Source organism: Dermacentor andersoni, chromosome 11 (assembly GCF_023375885.2).
Source record: "Dermacentor andersoni chromosome 11, qqDerAnde1_hic_scaffold, whole genome shotgun sequence".
NCBI lineage: Eukaryota > Metazoa > Arthropoda > Arachnida > Ixodida > Ixodidae > Dermacentor > Dermacentor andersoni.
In genome coordinates this window covers 93,279,247-93,302,633 of record NC_092824.1, presented here as the reverse complement: position 1 = coordinate 93,302,633, position 23,387 = coordinate 93,279,247, and the positions used below count along the sequence as shown (strand labels likewise).

Genomic DNA, 23,387 nt, shown 5'->3' with positions numbered 1-23,387 from the left:
ACGCAAACACACACGAACACACACACACAAGCACACACACACACTAACACAAACACACAGGAACAAACACAAACACACACACACTCACACACGAACACACATACAAACACACACACACACAAGCACACACAAACACAAACAGACACACACAAACACAAACACACAATCACACAAACACAAACACACACGAACACAAGCACACACACGCACACACACACACACACACGCAAACACACACACACACACACACACACGCAAACACACACACACAAGCACACACACACAAACAGAAACACACACACAAACACAAACACACAAAAACACAAACACACACAAGCACTCACACACAAACACTAACACACACACAAACACATACACACAAACACAAGCACACACAAGCACACACACGCACACAAGCACACACATGCACACAGGCACACAGATACACAAGCACAAACACACACACACACAAACACGCACACACAAACACAAACACACGCAAACACAAACACACACACAAACACGAACACACACACACAAACACACACTAACACAGACACACACAAACACAAACACACACAAGCACACACACACAAACACAAACACACACACACACAAACACACACACACACACTCACACACACACAAACACAAACACACACACGAACACAAGCACACACACACAAACACAAACACACACACAAACACGCAAACACACACACAAACACACACAAGCACACACACACTAACACGAACACACACACACGAACACACACACAAACACACACAAGCACACACACACGCAAACACACACACACAAACCCACACACACGAACACACACACAAACACACACACACACAAGCACACACACATACACACAAACACACACAAGCACTCACATACTAACACAAACACACACACACAAACACAAACACACACAAACACAAACACACACAAACACACACGCACACAAGCACACACACACAAACACACACAAACACAAACACACACACAAGCACATACACACAAACACAAACACACAAGCACAACCACACACACACACACACACAACCACAAACACACACACACAAACACACACATACACACACAAACACACACATGCACATACACTCACACACACACTCACACATACAAACACACGCAAGCACACACACAAACACACACAGACACAAACACACACACAAACACACACAAGCACACACACACAAACACGAACACACACGCACAAACACAAACACACACAAACACAAACACACAAACACAAACACACAGACACACAAACACACATAAACACACACACACACGCGCGCGCGCGCGCTATGCCTAAGAGTTTAATGAAAAACCAGCGCAATAGAAGCGCTTTGAAATTAGTTCAAGGTTTTGCCAACCTTGGTTTTGCACTCAACACAGCTTCGGAGAGCGGCGACGTCTGGTCGTGCATTTCGGAGGCCAAAACAAACACTGCTGCAGCAGACGGGAGCGACATTGCCTGCATTACGTCGAAGTTGATTTTGACAAAGTCGCGGGTTGTTCGCGTGTAATTATTCGTCATCATGCTCGCGAAAACAGCATTGTAGGCACAAAGCAGGCGCGACACATGACAATAACGATGATTCTGGAACGTGGGACCTACCCACAATTGAGGACGCGCTACGAATCGCATGCTTGATGGAAAACAACGTGATCGCTGCCAAGAACAACAACAATCAAGTTACACCACCCTGAACAAGTGTCATAAACTTTTTTGTTTACTAAACAGATCCGAGTACATGGTTTTATAAACTCATACAATTAAACCAAACAAAGCCCGCTTATTTATGCCTGAGGGTGCCAAAGTTTTAACGTAATAAACGAGAAGAAAGGTGGTTAGCAGAGGGGCCCGATTTTTATTAGTCATATCATAAGTAGCCAACAAACACTGAGACCAAGGATAACATAGGGTAAATTACTTGTGCTTAATAAATGAAATAAAGAAACGATAAGTTATTGGAAATTAAAGTGGATGAAAAAACAACTTGCCGCAGGTGGGAACCGAACCCACAACCTTCGCATTCAAGTTCTTGCGCGTATTTTAAGCTCCACAACGCGCATTTAAACCCCACCTAGAAACGAAGTTACGCATATCACAAAAACGTCAAAAAGACATTGTAAAAACAGCACTTACAACCTGCTCGGCTTGGGCCTGTGCATACAAACAATCTGCGCACAGCTGCTCAGCGTGAGCGTTATTGCGCATCCACACAACGTTCACACCGGTAGCGGAACCTAGAACTCCGTTCAGGCTCGGTCACGAATCCGACTAAGCGTAGCGTGAGGGTGCATCTACTTATTTCCGTATTTTGGAACGTTCCTCCACTCAACACTCCACGTCGACTAAAGAAAAGTAAATAGCAGCGCCATCCCTCGACAGAAGTGGCCGCTGCGCTTCGTGATCATTCACGGCAATTGATGAGAAGAGTAGCATCTTGATCAGTCGATGTGCGGCGCTGCGCTCAATCAACTCAGTGGAGTGGAGGCAAAACTTTCCAGTCGAGGGTCTTTTGGGTATACGGGCGTTAGTTTCGTCGTCATTTTGCAGCCAAGGCGCTGACTTCGCGTCGCTAGCGTCAGTGGTAGACGCTCTTGTTAGGAAAGCGAACTCAACACCGTTCTCTGTATCTACCTGAGTGTGTAAAATGTCAGCGGAGCAGAGCGTAAAGAAAGGCTATGCTAAAACATGTCTAAAGCCACAAACTACTAATGCAAACAACACTGCTCTTTCTTTGATATAGTAGAGTTTATAGTTGTGTTTCATATTATTTCGCACAATTCGTTTCTTTCCTTTTTCGTTTTTTAACTTGTTACTTAAACTTATGACAGTATTCTTTGTCCACACCTTTCACCGCTCCCCACGACCGAATTCTTGGCAATTGCCCCGCATTGGGCGAGCACAATCCTTCGAGGCAGCAGCGAAGCAACGAGGCAATAAGCAAGTAAGCAAAAACAAGATGGCAGTCTCCACAGTGGCAGGATGAATGCTCCAGTCACCATGAGTGAGTTCAAAGCCGAACGAATACATAAATAATGCGTGAAGTCTGCTGTCATTTGTTTATGTATCAGGCGGTTTAAGTGCTACACGCGTATTCCTTTGAAGGGTTGGCGCGATGACACGCAAAAGTGGCTGGACATTTGCTATTAATTTATAGCTGGTAGTTCCACACATCTACTATGCTTCTTATCCTTTCTGTCTTTGTCTTAAGAGGAAGCTTTAGCTCGGGCCCAACTCCACCGCGGCCTATTCAAATACATGTAAAACGCAAGAACGTTTTTCTGAGATAACCCCCAGGCCTAATTTAATGAAATTTGTTGCATTTGAGAGAGAAAGCTGAATTCTAGTGACTGTTGGAAGCGGAATTTCGATTTGCGGCTTGAATTTCGTTGAAAAGATTTTCAAATATTCGACTGTCTGAAAAAAAAATAGAAGCACTAAGTTTACAAATTCATAGCTATGCATCAAGAACAGATATCGCGGTTCTGTAAACGGCATCCATTAGATCATTCAAAGCGGACAATTGCGATATGTCAATTTACATCTTACGTGAACTTGTTACGTTGGTTACAAGGGTTCTGCAAAAGCTGTATTTCCATATTACTGAATTTCTTTAGATTCATGTGTAACATATCAATTTTGTCCGCTTTAGAAGTACTATTAGATGCAATTCACAGAATTGTATTATCGCATTTCGTTGTTGAGTTACAGAGTTGCAAACTTGATAGTTTTGTTTTTTGTAAATTTTCGATTTTCGCCTATTTTTATAAAACATTGAACGCCTAAATCAAAAATTCAGGACCAAAAGTCACTAGATATTGTATTTTTCTTTTATATGCAACGGACCTTGTCAAATTTGGTGCAGTGGTTGCCGAGAAAAATTAATTCTCCTTTTACATGTATTTAGATAGGAGCACTCGAGCTAAAGATTCCTCTTAAGCGATGATGCCAGCCATGAAATGTTACCAACAACACAAATTTGTCATCCTAACACGTCTCGTATACTTCAAATCTAGCTCCGCTTTACTGTAAAACGATGAAGAGATGCGCCAAGATGTTCCCACGTGGGAGAGCTATGGCACCGTCGGCTAAAGCTCTGCAGAACTATAAATAAAGTTGTTGCCAACCCAATGCGCCAAGATAGCGACGGAGGGCAGAAAAAGAGGCTGAGTTCTTGATCGATCACAGTGGCTAAGCACAGTACTTTTAGCTAAGTAAAAGGAAATAGGTGCCACGAATTAGATGAAAACATTTCACGGTACCCTTGTTTTGACGTCACGTCGATATGGCAAATCAGCTTCGCTGAAGCCCGCATGGAGGAGGAACACTCACCAAAAGGTCCAGCTGACTGGGGCTCAAAGCTACAAAAGAAACCCATGTGGGTTTCTCGGAAAGCAAGCTTTGCAGCCGAATCCAAATTGGTCCGGACCCGGTTAATTGAACTCGAAACCAACGCATTCGCAGTCAGTACGGTCGTCCTATTATCTGAGCCATTCCGCAGGCTAGAAGATTGAAGAGCGAAGCCGAATTCATCGACCAATCGAGGAACAGGGACACATAACATGCCAAACTAGGTCGCATCTTTATCGAGCGCATTGGATGAAAGCCCAATGCAACAAAACGGCGCACTGTAGGTTACGTCACGCAAGAGTGAAGGCATCAGCAAATGCAAACTATGCATAATACGGTGTCAGTACGATCACCACGACCACTTGACAACGCCGACAGGCCTGGCAAAAACAAGACACAGAGACAACAAGACCAGGGGTCATCCTTAATGTTCAAACAGAGGAACGGAGCACGCTACACACTCATCATTGCGAGAAAGGGCGACATCTTGCAAGCGTTCCGACCGGATAAAGTTCGACGAACGCACGACCAAGCGTAGCTAAATTGATTCGCGCACCCAAGGCGCCCGACGGTGCACCGCACGGATACTCGTACTCGCGTGGAAGTGGATGTGGAACGAGCTCCTGCTTTCGATTACATGCCCTGGCCTTCATTTATTTTTCAGTCGCAAGCATTTTTTTTCATCATCTACCTTTGCCTACGTTTTCCAGAAAAGTAAAAAAAAATTGAGTGAGGAGTTGCGTCGTGCTTGAGGAGCTGCCCGCCTGCTCGCTTGATCGATTGTTGAGAACCTTTGAGATGAGCGCTGCAGTGAAACTTCTCCTCTGGAGAGAAAGTGATGGCACAGCGAGCGTGAGAAGAGGTTGGTTGCGTGCGCGGTGCGGCGCACTCGACCCGCTTGCTGAAGGTGCTGTGTGTGTGCGCGCGCGCGCACGCTGTACTTGGCTCCCGTTTGCGTGCAGGAGGTGTTTTTTTTTGTTCTGATCATTTTGAGAGAGTTTTCTCGGATGAACAACAGAAGCGTTCGACGTAAAAGAACTGAGGCAAGAAAGACAAAGAGAGAGAGAAAAAAAAGGGGGAGGGAAGTGCCGCACATACTCGCTCGTAACACAACTGGAATCCAGGTTAATGAACTCGGCTGCACACTTGATGGGTCGCGCTGCGTATGATGATTCGCACGCTAGCGCGAACATATAAATAAAGCTTTTCACTCAATCTACCAATCGTTAATGCGTAGTCACTGGACTGAGGTTAGATCAAACCCAAAACGCTAGCGCGTCCGGGGGAGTAGGTCGTATTTTCTAACGTAATCAACGATTCGAGGATGTTCCCATTGTAATACGTAGCTATCGCGTGCGAGCTGTTGTTTACGCTGTTAGGCTTTGCTGCTACGTGTGTTGTTCTTGTAGCGCACACTGTCTTGCTATTACGTCGTGGCACCGCGGGAATTCTTAACAAAAATAATTCTTCACGGTGAAAGAAAGAAAGAGTTGAAAGAAAGCTTTGCAGTGAAAGAGAGAAAGAAATAAAAATTTAAGAATGAGAAAAAGGCTTCAGTAGGTCATGATATACATCCGACTAGAAATGTACACTTCTCATGGTTGCCTACCATTCCATACAGTTTGTGTATGTGTCTGTCTGTCTGTCTGTCTGTCTGTCTGTCTGTCTGTCTGTCTGTCTGTCTGTCTGTCTGTCTGTCTCCTTTTCTGAAATTCGTAATTGTATGGATTGATAAGTCGAACACACGGTAGCTAAATACGGTATACGTGCTTGTGAATCTGGGAGAGAAGACAGCAGCCACCGATCGAAAGAGTTTGGTCGGAAGGATAAAGGAGAGAGGGACAAGACTCAGTCCCACTTTTCTTTGTGCAGTACTCTTTCCTTTGCTTCGATATCGACTGGGACGTCAATACTGGAGAATAGGGCCAGACCCCATTAATGATGTTCGTAGGAGACCTCTGGGAAGGCGCATAGCACGCTGATAACTCCGACACGCATAAAAGGACCGGCAACGACATCGCCGCCAAGAAGTGAGGATACGACGAAGAAGTCCCACTGCGACGGCAACGGAATGAGTCCAGCATGTCGATTGTAGTTGGGATCTTAGCCGTCCTCGGCCGGAACTCGGAGACCGAGACGGATACGCTTCACCACTGACGCCCGGCAGACCGCGTCGTAAGTTTTTCTTCACCCACTGTTTGACACTCCTTCTGCCCAGTCATTTTGCCACATCTTGCTACATATGCTAGTTGGGATATCACGCGGTGAGAGAAGACTCAACTTCACTCTCGCAAGCGATGAAGTTGCTGTTTTGTTGGACTGTACCACCCGTTTCTGCTACAACGATCTGATGTTATCGACAGAAAGGGAACGATAGTTTCGGGGACCAAGTTTCGTAGCAGCTGCGTAGACACAAAAATTCAGTGGGTAATCAAAAATACGATTAAGAATAGAAAATGTTACTAACAATATGCAAAATACCAGTTAACACTGACCCCAGTAGAAAAGTTTTTCCATTATTTATCATCTACGACGTAAGAACACTTTAGTGCAGATATATTTCGTTTTAAAAACAATAGTGGTCCAAGGTTCTGCAATTATTCCATAACTATTCCTTTAAAGTACAAACATTTATTCCTTATAAGCTGCCGTGAGTCTACCTTCCGCATGAAGCACCGAACCTTACGTTGAAATATTGAATATAAAAAAGCAAAGTTGAGATAAAGCATAATTATTGTCACGGCACTGACAAGCGTTTCTCGCATTTCTATATTTGACCTCACATTTTCTTCAATTTTGCATGCACATTGTGCCAATTCTTCAATCGTCTCCGCTTCAATTATACCCAGCTAAGCGAGTTACACTCAGAACTTGTAAAAATATTATGGATAGACCATCGAAGCTGATTATCTAAGTAGGCAAAGGGCTTTTCGTGCAACACCATGGATCATGCAACACTGGATCCGTGCAACACTATAGATCGCTGAATACCATGGAACGAACCAGCAAGACTATCAATATGACATTTTTAAGACGAATTCCGGGGCTTTACAAGCCAAAACCACGATTTGATAAGAAAACTTTATTGGTGTGTTGCTGAATAAAGAATGACGTTCTGGTGAGGATGCTTTTGGGCGAGTAAAGGCAAACGTGTCTAACAGGTCAATGAATTTTCCTTTAAATCTGGAAGCTTTTCCTTAGTTGGTAGTGCTTTACATGTTAGCAAAACGCACAAGCTTGAACTGAACTGCCAGTGTGTCTGCTTTTTAACGCAAATAGCTTTATTTGCTCCATTCGTCTATTTGCATGCTTGTTTGCGGTCCATGGTCGGTGGTCGGATTTGCGATAGAAATGCGCCCACGGAATGGGCGCACGGTCTCGCGTAACCGAGTTGTGGAGAGGGGAGATGGGGAGTAGAAGCAGGGGGTGTTGTCTTGCGCGTTCTCTTTGTAAAGCGTCCCGTTAGGAAAACATTCGCTCGATGACTCATTCGTTCGTTCGTTCGTTCGTTCGTTCGTTCGTTCGTTCGTTCGTTCGTTCGTTCGTTCGTTTGTTCGTTCGTTTGTTCGTTTGTTCGTTCGTTCGTTCGTTCGTTCGTTCGTTCGTTCGTTCGTTCGTTCGTTCGTTCGTTCAGTTCGCTTGCAGTGACAATCATCGTCAGTGGTTTCTGCGCATTTTTTTACAACGCAGCTCTTAGGCGCCCGTTCACGCGGCGAGCGCCCACATTGTCCCTCGTAACCGAACGAACGAAAACAGCGAAGGATGAAAACCAACGTGGAGCGCAGCGGAAGATGAAAGACGGCGATAGCGAAGAGAGCGCGAGGAGGAATTTGGAGGAGGGTGCAGCGGAACCATGAGGCGGCGAGCGGAGGAGGAGGGTACGGCGAAAGCGTGAGAAGAAAAGCGCAGTGTCGCGCAAGACGGGCTTTCCAGCTACGATGGCTAGCAGATGGCGCCAGAGGAGCGCTCGTCGTCGCTATGGAAACAAAGCGCTGCGCGAGCGGACGTCCATCCACGGTGGATACTGTGAATCGCGCCCAGGCGTCACGCACGCGCGGCCTTTCGCGATCTCCAGATTATCGAGGCAGTTCGTGCCACGTTTCTCTCCGTTTGTAATGTGCCGCACGAGACAGATTGGTCGCGCCAGTCAATATGTCGTGAAATGCAAACACGGATACTGCTGCGCTCAGATTTCGCATTAGGGAGTATCGTAGTCATCGGTGAGTTTTCCTTTCGCTACTTAGGAGACCACGGAACTGCAGTGTTTATGGCGCTGTGCTGCTAAAATGCAAAAACGACCGAGTACCCTGCATTGGGTGCAGGTGGTCTCCAGGTGGTCGAAATTATTCCCGAGTCCCCCACTACGGCGTACCTCATAATCATAGTGCGGTTTTAGCACGTACGACCTCCCCCTCCCCCATTTGACGAAAGATAACTTGGAACGCTTCCGACCTCACGTAAGAATAAACACTGCCGTCATTTTTACCCCGCAACGACATAATCGATCCACGCACATCAGTCTGAGAAGCCCCCACAATTGAGCGACGGCTCCTCACCGCCCTTCGTAAGGCTACGCGTCCAGCCAACAACACAAACGGGAATTCCCGTCTGCGCGCGCATTCGGTCAGACACGGAAAGAACGCGCTCGGCTCCCAAAGAATGTTCTTGGCTCTTAGTTGTGTTCGTGTTGTCGAGTCCTGGGGCGGTATTGTCGAATGATCGCATTCGCAAGAATTCCCGTGATTCGGCACCCGGATGCGTATGATCGTAACCCTGAAAGTGATCGCTTGTGAATACCACCGCAGAGTTGATGCGGAGATGTCGTGTCCATTGGAGCTGGAAGACTCTGGAGACTAGAAGGCGAGGGTTCGCCTCCTTTTCCTGAGCTTTCAAACAGTGCAGATTACAAACGCAGCCTTTATTTTCAAGAAATAATAGCGAAGACTAGGTGTGCGAGTGTTGCTCAGCCCAGCTATTCGACCTCCTGTACATGCAGAAGGTGAAAGATATGTCACCGAGTCAGCTGCGGTCATGTGCAATGTGACACCGGTTCGTTTGACAGTGGTCACTATCACTGGTTTGACAGTAGGCATAAGTGAAACGGGAACAGAAACAATTGATTGGAAGGTCTCCTCCGCATAACTACTCGTCGGTGGAACATGTAATCACATTGTGACCGGCTTCTAAGCATGCGGCTGTACCACGTGTACGTCTTGCAGTCTGAGTAAGACTAGGATAATATATTCTGATTCAAAAGCAGCACTAGAATCATTGGGTGAATATTGTTTTCTTGTCGATTACCTCTCGCAGTCGCGTGTGGGCACAAAGACACCAACCATGGCTTCATTTTCAGAATGGAGTTGAATTTCAGTAGACGTCCCGTAACATTCGTATAACTGGAAACGAGCTAGTGGACCGACTGCCGGCTGATATTCACTCCGTGAATGGGATGACCTGCCCGGAATTCGTTCAATTTGAACGCAACTTGTGTGGAAGAAAGCCTTATTATCTTTTATTTCGTGCGTATGTAACATGCGTGTCTTGATTACGAAGCCCTTTCATATTAATTTTGTGCTTCCTGCTTACTTCTTTGTGGTTGTGCCACTTTTCGCCCTATTATTTCACTATGGCTAGTAATGGTTTTGTAACAGCGTATCACATGTCATCAGTGTATGTATTTATGCGTCACGCCGATGCCTGTCTGGATGTTGTTTTGATGACCATGTGCATGCGCGTGGTCATTTGAGAGCGCAAAGCTCTTATGAAGAAGCAGCCGGAGTTCTTATCGAAGAATGAGTGTGGCATGCTTTGGGAGGTGTTTACTTGTGGCACTTTATTGCGCCATGTGCTATGTATAGGTGGCGTTCCCCTTATCCGCATGTGGGAATCAACTGATACTTCCAGCGCCACCTCCTCAAGGACCAGTTCAGAACCTCTTGCAGCGTCTGCGACCCCAGACACACCTTCAGTAGCTCTTAACTAGAGCGACTGAAAGTGGTGGTTATGACGAGGGATGAATGCGAAAACGCTCCTATTAATACCATGCCACCATGCAGCGGTACGGTATGGTGGTGCCGTACCCCCGTCCGGTGTTTACTGTTGTGTTACAGTACACTACCATCGTCATCGGCCCACTGAAATGGTTAGACAGCCGCAAGAAGTCGTGGTTAGTTTTCAAAGAATGCCGAAGATATTAATAAGTAACAAATAGCCCCATACGACCAACTTGTAAGTGGCGTAGAAAAGAATGAATCTCGACAGATTTCAAATTTCAAAGTTTTGCGAACAAGCTTTTTGGCAGGCTGTGATTCATGCATGAACGTCGGTAACTAGCAATAGGCGGAAATAGAAACAAGACTTCATACTGACAAATTTCGTGCATTCTTAGTATTAGTACGATGTTCGACAAAAAAAAACCTCCGTGTCACTAAGTGATGCAGCTTTTTTTTAGCAGAGCACGGCGTTTTCTTGTTATGTTGTAAAGCCTTTCAGACGCGAAATAAATTCACACTTCCTATAAAATCAAGCTTACACGATTTAGAAGTTTTAAGAGACCCACTTCGACGCTATAAAGACATCAGCTGACAGTTTTCATCCTTATCTACGGCCCTCGAAGCAGCACCAGAAGGAGTAAGTGACAGAAACCTTAAACATCTCTTCCAGCGCTAAATGCGTTTCTGGTATAAAAGCTCAAACTGAAGCGCAACTGATTGCACGAGATACCTACTACGCGTCAGTTCGTGTTTTACCGAGACCGTACGCGTTAAGAGCAAAGCAGCGAAGATGTCTTGTGGGGGCAACAGTATAGGGTCTACACGGACAACTGCTCAGACACCGTCCAACAGACGTCCGCTCCCATTTTCGGAGACTGTTCAAAGGCGGCGCCACGCGTTTCCCTCAATCGGTAGTTTATCCTTTGTTTCTTTCTTTTTTCTTTTCCTATTTTTTTCTTCGTTTTCTATTCCCAGCCCACGCTCTCTGCTAATCCTCTTTGTGCGCCCTGTCAATTGCCGCCGCATGGACACTCAGCTTTCTTTTCTGTATTTTGTACAGAATATTTTCCTGTTGGGCCACTCTTTTCCAAATACGATCAGGTCTAGTTCGGCCACTCTCTTTTGCACGGACAGCTCAAAACGTTACTGCCGCTACATTCGTTGTATCCTTTTCCAATCGCTCTTTTTCCTTCTTCTCTTGGTTACTTCTCGCTTAGTGGCCCGACGAAGACAAGACAGTAGCACAGAAAGCGGAGTTCTTTTTGCACGCCCGTTAGTTCTAGCTGATGTGTCCACGAGACAAGAGCAGGGAATGCACCACGAAGGCGAGAAATAAGATAAAGAAAAATGGTCCGCCATTGTCGGGCCTGGCTTTGTTCCGCGTTTTCTAGTTCTGCGTGCACTTGCTGAGCCCGCTAGGGAAGCAAGAAACGACGTTGACCTTTCGGGCTACACACTGATTAGACTGGCGTCCTCTGACCTTTCTAGCTGCGTGGCAATGAGAACTAATGACCGCCTAGTGTCGACAACGCCTTAGGGTGTCCCGGATATTAACAGATAGCCAATGTGGGCGGCTAAGGTTGACTAGTTGATTGGTCTGTTTCTTTAGTGGTGTTCCACTGATTCCACGCGTGGGCACTTGTCACCTCTGACCAGAATCTTGTTTTGCTGCTTTGTTAAATCCTAATGTGTAATACCCAAATGAAGATACAGGAGGAAATAAAAAAGCTGAGTTGATAAAAATTATAGAGAAGTTGAGGATTTTGTATGAGTGAGTGAGTGAGTGAGTGAGTGAGTGAGTGAGTGAGTGAGTGAGTGAGTCAGTGAGTGAGTGAGTGAGTGAGTGAGCGAGTGAGTAAGTGAGTAAGTGAGTGAGTGAGTGAGTGAGCAAGTGAGTGAGTGAGTGAGTGAGTGAGTAAGTGAGTGAGTGAGTGAGTGAGTGAGTGAGTGAGTGAGTGAGTGAGTGAGTGAGTCAATGAGTGAGTGAGTAAGTGAGTGAGTGTGTGAGTGAGAAAGAGAGAGTCAGTGAGTGCGAGTTAGTTAGTTAGATTTGGTTGGCGCACGTGAGTCTGCGTGTGCATGTTTCTGTATGCGACGATGCCGGAACCTCGGAACCACCGACGAGCATTGTGGGAAAGCCGAGGCTTGCAGTTCTCCGCGGGCGCGATATCAAAATTCTGACAAGATGAGCGATGGCCGATGTAATTTTATCAGCTGGTGAAGGCGCCAACCCGGTTACTTCAATAGCCTGGTTAGAAACTCACTGCGGGGCTCAGTAAGACGGCGCAATATCCACCGAAAGCCACGCACTCTGTTATCCACGATTTGTTCCGCCGTAATAGCACACCGTTGCCCGGTATGTAGTCGCAAAACTGGCGACACGGTAACATTGAGAAGTTACATTAAGTTTTCTACCTATGTTCTTTAAATCCGGACAGCGTGTGTTCAAATTTTTGAGTTCGGATATATTGCGTCGATATATGACGAAATTTGAAAACGCTCGCGTATTTAGATTTCGAAGTCTTCTTATATCGCAGTCTCACAGTATGGCGCGCCTCATAATATTCTGGTTTCGAACCACAAAGCTCCAGAATTTATTTTAAATTTTGCACTATTTGCTGGTGCATTGGAAACGTTAAACAACAATCAATCAACCGGATCGTAGCGTACACTACGACACTGCCTCAGAGGAGGAAGAACCTTACTGGGCAAAAAAAAAAAAAAGAACGGGTGAAGATAACGACACCAGGAAATGAACAATGCCTGAAACAGGTAGAAATGACTCTGTTCCTCGTATCGGATCACCTACTTTCGAGAAGAGCTTCTCGGGAAAGTCGCGCCTTTCCACGAAACCAAGGTACGTCGAATAGAAAGAATCACAAAAGCCCTGTCACTATACACGGCTGAGTCAGCCACATAATAGAGAGAGGCCGCACATATACAGTGGGAAACGGATTGTGGTGCCTCTGTAGTCCCTGGTGGCGGGGAGCCGAACTGCGAAAGTCCAGAGCAAAATCGATGGAGCGCAGCGCCAGCGCGACTCGCATAAGAGAGGCCGTGCTTTCGCTTCGCGAGGAGCGCTTTGCATGCGCGGAGGCAACGTCTCTGCATTGCCGCTCTGGTTCAGCGAGGGCTTAAATTGGCTTAATCAAGATAGATGGCGAAGCGCCACTCGAATGTTATCCCAGCAGTAAAATGGTGGCTTATTAGCGGAATTTAGAGAGACAGAGAAAGGGGGGAGAGAGAGGATTAAAAGGAGAAGGAGAGAAAGGAAAAGTAGAGAGGCTAACCAACTGCGCTACCGGTTTGCTACCCTGCGCAGGGCAAAGGCGTCAATGGATTGAAAGGGGAAACAAAGGATGGATATTTGTAGTTGCCTTCTGCTCCGCGTGCTACAAGAAAAACAAAACAAAAACGAAATGAAAGGACGACACAACTAAAGCGACGAAAGCCCAAACAACAAGCTGGATTATTCGTGTCAAAAGCATGCGGGGACGTCAGCGAGCATTCCAAGTTGCCAACGTATGGCCACGTATAAGCATGATTTTGCCATAAAAAAAAAAAAAAAAAGGTTGGCAGTTCGTGTCATCGCATTTTCTGTCGGTGTCGCCCTTTCCTTCCGTGCTTTTCCCGTCTAGAACGCAGTGCAAGAAAACCACTGTCAAGCGCATCTGCAGCGAAATGACCTGTATAACGAAGGAGTAATTATGTCGCACTTCTTTTGTCAGCTGCTGTGCGGTGCGCGCCCTTTACAACGAATTGACCTATGTAACGAATGATCGCGGAGGTCCCAAGCACTTCTTTATAAACAAAGGTGTTCGACGGTATAGGGAGGTGCACTAGTTAGACGTAGTTTCTTCCATTGCTGGAGGGAAGGAGAAAACTGGAAGTGCTTTCTTCTGGAGCTGCACATAGAGATTACTTACGTGTGTTGACTTCGACGTCATCGTTACGCGCATTCGGCATACCTGCGGTTGGCGCGGCCGAAATTACTGCAAAATGTGTGTGTCTAGCTTTGGTAATAGTGGGAAAAGATAAACCCAAAAGGAGTCAAATTGTTTTTTTTTTGCAGTGTGGCTAGTCAAAACACCGCTTCAGTAAAGATTGATGCTCCGCATTTTAAATTGGTGCTTAAGACAGGCATTCTTCGGACGACGAACCGAAACCAGCATCTTAGAGCGAAACTGCCTATGCAACTAGATGCAGCGAATGATGCTAGGCTAAACCTGGATGAAAATTGATTGAGGCAGGCCTCCATAACATGACGATGATGACGATAATAATAATAATAATAATAATAATAATAATAATAATAATAATAATAATAATAATAATAATAATAATAATAATGTTTATTTTCATCATGACATTGATGAAGGAAGGCAGGTAAAAGCTGCTCTTCTTAGGGGCAGCTTGACAAAGGCCTACAGCTACCTTTGTACAAAACAGTCAGCAGTAGCAATTATAACAACTTGCAACATACAGCAAAAACAACAACAAAAAACCAAACGATATCTGAATTTCATAAATAGACAAAGCACAAGAACAAGTATAAGAGTGACCAGAGAAGCACTGGAATTTAAAAACCTAGCACATGCGGTTTTCGCAATTTCGCTGTAGATGTGAAAGGTCATGTAGAAAATGTCGGTTATCTTTCACTTCGCGCCTAATCGCTACAGTTATGAGTGTCGAGGTTGTGGACAGGTGAAATTGCAGCCTGCTGAAACAATTCACCCGTGTGGGCCTCATACGGTAAGTTAAAAAGTATTCTGATATGTTTATTTTGCATCAAGTATAGATTTTGCAAGTTCGTAGGAGTTGAGGAGCAGCATACCAAAATATAATAGGTGAGGAGTGAATAAAAAATTGATCTATAACGTAAGACCTTTACTTTGAATGGCAACGCACTTTAAAAGCTACATGTCATACCCACAAGGCGCGACAACTGGTTCAGTGCACTATCAATATGTTCGTCCCAAAGCGATTTTTATATGTTTGACCAGCTCAATTTTCATATTACCATATGTAAGTCGCAAATTATCAATTGTTGGCTTACTTTTTGCCTAAATAATACCACCTTTGTTTTACTTGAGTTCATGCTTAAATTATTAAAACGTGACCAGTGTTCTAGTTTAGCCAGAACCTGGCTCATTCTTTCTGGAGTGTTATGCAGAGTCCGAATTAGGCAAACTGTAAAAAAAGATTCACGCAAAATCTCCTCTGGGAGGTGTCTAAGTATGCGTAAGCACTGTTCCACTAGCCTATCTTCACACAGCCCGGTGTAATCATCAATGTTATGAAACTCGATCCGGCCAGTACAGACGACAGTGCTGCAGCGACACGAACTATTGCGGACGGCGGCGCAAGGCACATCAATGACGCAAGTACCACAACTGACGACGCCAGGTGCGCTGATGATGCTCCTATCAATACAAGCCGTTATCGCTCTTTAGCGCCCTATGCCTCTCCGTCGAACCAGTATCAACCGCGACTAAACGTACTCCGGCGCCGGCTGCGTATCACACTGCCACGCGGACCGTATCTTCAAAGCGATCTGCGACACCGACAGAGGGCGCCGACTGCTGATAGCTTCGCGTGCTGTGTTCTCGCCGCTCACTTATGGTTGGAGAGGGATGCACGGCGCCGTATCTTGAAAGCGATGTGCGAAAGGGGCAGATTGCGGCATGTACTGAGAGCTCCGTGAGCGCTGTGTTCTCGCCGCTTCGTTGGCGTTGGAGTGAGAGCGAGCGTGAGGGTGTATTCACTCGCTGCTGCGGGCTCTATCTTGAAAGCGATCGTCTTAAGGGACGGAGGGATGGGCGGACGGACGGTCTGACGGTTTCTCTCGTTGGGTAAGTATCGAACTGCTTACGCATTTAAAATGAAATCAAGGAGTAAGCTAGTCACTCAAGTTGGTCTCTCAAAAAAGAAAGGGTTCACTCATTTTGTATCTTACTCACGTCGTATTTCATGTGCAAATACTTCGACCTTGTCTTCTTTACTGTGGATACTTGGTTTGCCCGTTCTTCTTTGACCAAGAGGCCAGGTCGTGGATGCCGGATATAATATTCCGGATACATATTCGCCCTAATTGGGCCCGTTTCATTAATTTTACCTACCCTGCGACTAATACTAACTTCTTGTGGGCACTGGCGAAACCGCCTTTAATAAATCATAGACTCGTACGAGCCCTGCTTAGCCCAAGCGAGCTCGCCCAATTCCCCAAAAGTGCGCTGTGCGGCGGCTTTGCCTCAGCAGACTTATATCTGCGGCGGTGCACCCTTTACGGAAGTATAATGTGGGTAATCTCTTACTATATTCACACAATTACGTCCGCACTAATAAAATTGTCTACGCTGAGACTAATTGTTGCTTCTTGTATAATTGAAACCTACATATTTATAACACTTGCGACTCTCTACGACACTGCGGAAGCGCGCAAGGGTTCTTTTATTCAGCGGCCTTGCCTCAGCATGTCTATATTTAGGGTGCTATCCTCTTTACAGGGGCACAGCGTAATGTGGATAATAGTTTATTATATTGACGCTAATTACTCCCGTACCGTTAATTTTATCTACTTTGCGACTAATTCTTGCTTCTTGTTTCGTTGAGAGCTACATTTTGATGAGACTTGGGGACCCGCTACGACGCTGCGTAACCGCGAAAGGGTTGCTTATTACTTTTTCGAAGTGGTTAGAAAAAAGCCAGATTCCAGAGACACCAAACCAGCGTGAAGTCAGGTAAGAAGATTCTGCCTTTAAGAAAGTTAAGATGTGGCGCTTAACGTCCTGAAACTGTGAGTGGTTTATAAGGAACGTGGTGGTAGAGGGCTCCGGGTCAAGACTGACCAGCTGGAATTTTTCCCATGCACTCAATGCACAAGAGTGCTTGCATTGCGCCCCTACGAAATGCGGCCGGCAAGGCCGGCATCACGCACACGACTATGCATTCAGTAGCTCGACGCCATGGCCACTGAAGTACGCGCGATGGTTTGATTCTCTGAGAAAGGAGTGTTTGGGTGCTGGCCGTGCCCCTTCAAACAGATTAGGTCTGAAGCCTCTGTGGAATTTTCTGTGAGACAGTGAATTGATAAATTTCTTGTGAAGGTAATGTGGGCATATTTAATTTCCTCCAAGTTCGCATTACTTTTTCATGCTTGTGTTGGCCTTGTAGTCATAAATATTTTTTACACCCTCCCTGATCCGCGAATTTGCACTGCTACCGTCTTGCCATTATGTTATAAACTTCTTGGAGTGTTTTGTGTTTTCATCGTCCTATTTTTGTTTTTTCTACTCACGGTTATGAATAGCCTGCCCTATCTGTGGCCAAAGGTCTCATGTTTCACACTGGGCTTCATCTATGTGTCGTCTCGGACTGTCCTGGACGACTCGAGACACTGCATACACAAAGCTCATTGGATGAAGGTACCTCCTCTGGCTGGCCGGTACTGTCAGGGATGGATAATCTAAGAGGCCCACCGAACAGTAAGTTTTAGCGTGTCCGGGTATTTCACTATACGCAATGGCGTTGGCATAATCCCAGGTTACCGGAGAAGTGTGCGGCCAGCAACAACGCTGGTAGCGACATCCTGCGACGCTTCATTTAACCATAGTGCCTTATAGATACGTCTGTCATGCTCCATGAGTGTTGCCATCGAAAAATCCTACAACTCTTTAATAAAGAAGAATTAAGAAGGATTGGTCGTTTGGTCCTCATCGATCTACTTCCATTCCACGCACGCGCCCAGCCGTATAGCTCCCCGCCATTCAGGGTTTCCCCGCTCCCCTCTTCGCTCACCTCTCGCCCTTTCCCACCCTCTTGAGAAGAGAGAAGCTTTCACACGTGCCTCCAAAGCCGGTCCGTCGCATTCGGGCTCCGGCGTCTCGGCGCATCGCATCCTCCTGCGCGCGAAAGAAATAGAAAGAGATCACGACGGAAAACCGCGGTCGCCAGAGTTTACTATTCTTTCCGCATGAATGAATGGAAGGCCGCAGGAGGGAGTCCCGAAAATCTTTATTTTACTTTAAGTCGTTCCCGTTTCCGTTTCCCAAATGACGTCTCCGACTCGGACTTAGAGCATGCTCCGGCTCGCATCGCACAGACACGCGTCCAGGTTCCTCGGCGCATCTGAGGGTCTCTCGCCACGGCCCCAAAACTCGCGTCAGGGAAGACCTCGAAGTGCATCCAACTACTCCGGACACGCTGCGTCGTCTACAAAGAGCCGTGCCCGTACGTCGTTCTTCAATTTCAACAGCGAGGAGTGAAACAACTGTAAAGCCGCACTCGGGCTTGAGCGCGCTCAATGCAAACTTGGTTTCTCGTCGGTCCGGCCACTGGAATAAATTGGATCACAAAAGATGGTGACGTCGACCCGCTTCACGAGTGCGTCTGGCCGTGGGAACGATCGTCTGCTCGTCGCCTGCATATTCGGTGTATTCCTCGCCGTTAGTGACAGGTTTTGTTCGGTGCAGTGAAGAGAAAAAGAGGGCTGACTCGCTCGCTTGCGGCTACTTCGACGGAGAGAACTTTGCGATGAAAGTGTGAGTTTGAAGTGATGTGTTGTGGGTCGATAGACGAAGGAGTAACACTGGTCACCGAGAAGTCCAGGAATAATTTGTGTGTGCCTCGTTCGGTGCGAAAGGTGAGTCGACGCCGAATTCCACTCTTCTCCTCGCGCTCTGAAAACCACAACCACTTGTGGCGCCTGCTAGCGCGCGCGGTTGTTATTGGGCTTGGACAGCACTTACTTCGGCGTGAACAGTTCATACGCTGAAATATTGCATAAGAGACCAGTAAGGCCAATGAGCACATTATATTTCACGCTGTTGTCTGTAATAACTGTTTAGGAGTGGGAAGGTAGGCTACACAAGAGTCGGCTCACCCAATACACGGTTGAGAAACTGAAGCTATCCTTTTCCCCATATAAACCGCGCGCACATTTCACCGACATAACAGCATACTACGTCTACAGGTGAAAAAGTTAATATAAAAAAAAGGAGAAAGCTCAGCAGAAGCGGCCTATATGCACTGGCGTTAATCATTTGAGGTTCATGCCCACTATGCCATAAACAGACTATTTTACTAGCAGAAACGAATGTCACATTGTTTTAGTTGTTCTAAAAGCAAATACAAAACGCAAGTGTAGACTTCAAGAAAATCTACAAATCGAAGCAAATTAATAAAGTTGATGACCACAATAAGTTCTCTTAAGGCTACTGAAGCGATATTATATTTAGCTCACCATGACGATGGACCCAGCATCTTGTTTAAATAGTAAAAAACGCACACATTTATCCGAGTGACTCAATTTATCGCGCACCTAGGTTCTCCGGTGATCCTGTTGCAGACAGTTTATGAGAAAGTGCTCAACGGAGGCGTCTGAGGTGTCATAGTAGGGGCTGTTGGATGTAGTCTTCTTTCTCGTGCAAAGAACAAAACGTTCTGGGCATACAAGTGATGTCGATAGGTGCTCCGCATAATGGATTTCCGTTACCGCAGAGCAAATGCTTCTACCATGCCGAGTGGATGGTGTATCGCGTAAAAGTGCGAACACCACGAGATCTGTATTTGAGTGTTTCTTTTTACTTATGTGCGTGAGGCCATCTCATCCATTACGCACCGCGTAATATTTTATAACAGAAATTCCGCGCTTACATTTTTTGTCGACTTCTCCACGCATCCTGAAATTTCGATGAAGAATGTAGTGGTTGTAAGGGGAAGTATCGACGACGACGTTCTTGATTCGAGGGCACGAGTACAGACCGCTGTGAGTTTGTTTTGTCTAGGGTTCCAAGCTTCAAAAATGTTTGTAGTTGAGGGTACGCGAGTGCTTTAATGAAGAGCGTAAGCTGCGTAACTTCCACGCCACGTCTGCATTCAAGTAGGTTTGTAGCAGGACCTGTAAAAAACCGCAATTCAGGCTAAATTATGGATTGTAATGGGCGTGGCTATGTTTTCCTTTGCGCAGACGACATTCCATCGAGTTTCCAAGTTTTCTGCTCGGCCACCATCTTGTTTGCAGAGCAATGTAGCCCGCACGGTTTCCAACTGCGACGCTGTTTTCGCGATGAATTCTGTTCTGCCGGCTTCATCTCAACGGGAACGAGATTTAGGGCGGCCGCTTCGCGCATAGCTTCCTAGTTAGTTGTCCATGGCAATTATTGGACTAGAGCCGAGGACAGCATCATCATTCTATTTTATGTGCAGTTGTAGGACGAAGGCATTTTGCGGCGATCTCCAATTTCACCTGCTTTGCGTTAGCGCACTTCATCCTCTGTCCGCAAATATCTCCATCTCGTAACACCGCTCACGTCCTCCATCTCGATAAACGACATTCACTTTTCTTTTTTTGGTGGAACAGTTCGGTTACTTTAACAGACAACCACCTTTAAAAGAGAACTTTGATTACACTTCACATTGCATCGCAAACACCTCACTGACGTTAATTGTCTTCGGAATTGCGCGCAGTTATGCATTCCTAACAAAGGTCTTTCAGAAGCGGTTGACACCTTAGTGTAGATAACGCAACGCCACGCTTTGCGTTACTATTGCTGCAATCAAATATGCATCTCAAACGGCGCTCGTTCTAAACAGAGCGCTCTATCAGCGCGGCTTGCGCTTTGCGGTATTTTCGAGTTTTCCGTGCTATTTATACGTACGTCCATGAATACATTCCAGTGATGCATGTCGTTGTATGACGTAAGAAAGCCATCCTTTAAGAGCTTCCAGCTTTGACAGTGCAACGGCACTCACTTTTCTAAAGCGGTGATTTATATACATCCAGATCTATCGTTTTGATCCAACCTAGGGGATTTTCGAAATGCGTTGGCGGCTGACAGATTTATGTGCGCACACATTGTATTTTTTTGCCATTGTCGTTGATTGGATCACTTGCCGCTACATTGGGATCGGCCACTCGGCGCAACGAATATATGAGATAGAGGGTGTCCCATCTAGCTTTAGCCTGAATTTAAAGATATGCGAACGCCAGGCAGCTGGACAGCACCAAGGTAATGTTTGCCGTCGCTTGGAGATACTAAAGTTATATTTTTCATTCTGCCTAATTACATAATTGGTCGTAGTTAACTTATAAACTTCTCAAGTATCATAATTAGATGAAAAGTGTCAATGAGAAAATTATAGAGCGACAAGAAAAACTCCCGATACAGGTTTCTGCTGCTCAATACTTGCTAGATAAAAGTGTTTTTTCCGAGCGTGAAAGAAGCCCGCGAATACACACAAAGTGCCTCTAGCGGTCAGTCGCTAGCCAATTTTGTGCGCGTTTGCGGGCTTCTTTCACGCTCGGAAAAAACACTTTTATCTAGCAAGTATTGAGCAACAAAAAGCTGTATCTGGGGTTTTTCATGTCACTCTACAATGTTCTCATTGATACTTTTCAGCTATTTATAATATTTGAGAACTTGATTATTTAATTAACACTAATTATTGCAATAGGCGGGATGAAAGTAATAGTATGAGTATCTCCAAGCGACGGCAAACAACATCACGTTGGTTCTGTCCAGTTACGGGGCAATCGCATATCTTTTAACTCTGGCTAAAATTAGCTGTAACACCCTGTATAAACCATGTATAGCTACAAAAAGTGACCTCAGTGGTAGGATAGATATTGATACGTGCGATACGAAGTGTGTTTTTTTTTATAAAAGAGTTTTTTTAGCATAGCGTGTGGCAGATTGCCTAATTGTGGCCCTTGAGCTGGATTACTCGAAGCGGCGGACATTTATTGCGCGAGAAATATACATGCATATGATCTAATTAACAACAATCATGCAATGAACTTTTCAATTAATTACTTTATGGCACACATCGCAATTTACTAATTGCAGCAGGCGAGCTTGGAAGGCAATCTTCTATTATTGCTGAATATTTCAATGCACAGTGCCCTTGCTGACTTGCGCACCGAAACCTAAGCACCGCGCTCAGTCACTGTGACGTCATTGATTTAAAGGTACTTACCAGGAATAGGGCCGTTCTCATTGGCGCAGGAAAAAAAATTAACAGAACTTGAATACAATGCGGTCCTTATTACTGGACAAACGTAAGGAAGTCTAGGAAGGTCCGCGTAACGGCCACCAAAATATTCACCAACAACGCGGGCGGTGACGTCACCCGCGGTATGCTATAGCGCCTCGTCTGGTTTGCCAAAGTTTCATTCACGGTAATGAGTGACCATTCGGCTACCGCAGATATACCGTACACTAACAGAGCTCAGCCTGATATTCCTCCTTATTCTGTCGTCAAGAAACATCGCAAAACAACGCAAAAGTGCGGCGAACAGTCGAGTGCGACAGGCTGTCACCTACACTCTGCCAATCCAGTTCCTCGTAGAATGGAGCTGTATTGTTCGCAAAGCTCTAGCTCAGTTGTTTTCCACACCAATCTGGTGCCACAGTGCAAGAACAATGGGCCCTCTATGGAAGGAGTTATTGTGCTACCAATTTGCGCGCGCACAGACGTTGAAAGAGTAGACAGCTTAGCCTCGTTGAAGAGAGGCACTCCACGTGCGCTGGCCAGAGTTCCAATTTTTTAGGGCGATACAACGAGGCTTTAGAAGTGCACTCCCACCTTCAGGCCTCTTGTTTCAATGAAAATTAGGGTTTGGGCATCGCGGGAGTGCATGGAGTTTCGAAATCAGCACCGCGGTAAATCAGGACGATCTAGGCCGAAGAGATGTCGCAACTCAAATAAAAGGAAGTGGCTATGGTGCTGGGCTACTGAGCACGAGGTCGCGGGGTCGAATCCTGGCCACGGCGGCCGCATTACGATGGGGGCGAAATGCGAAAACACCCGTGTACTTAGATTTAGGTGCACATTAATGAACCCCAAGTAGTCAAAATTTCCGGAGTCCTCCACTACGGCGTGCCTCATAATCAGAAAGTGGTTTTGGCACGTTAAAAACCATCATGTAAAATAAAAGGAAGGTTCCAATGAATTCAGTGTTGATACTGTACTTTAATTCTTTGAAATGATAAGG

At 45.9% G+C, this 23,387-nt stretch overlaps 1 protein-coding gene across 1 annotated transcript in view; it reads left to right on the top strand.

Annotated features, from left to right (window-relative positions):
- The first annotated feature begins 18,259 nt into the window (after positions 1 to 18,259).
- Positions 18,260 to 23,387, top strand: part of LOC126539049 (multiple PDZ domain protein-like) — a 297,857-nt gene continuing 292,729 nt past the window's right edge. The window contains exon 1 of the mRNA XM_055075156.1: positions 18,260 to 19,034. The gene's annotated coding sequence lies outside the window, so the exon portion shown is untranslated. The remainder of the gene's footprint in view (positions 19,035 to 23,387) is intronic.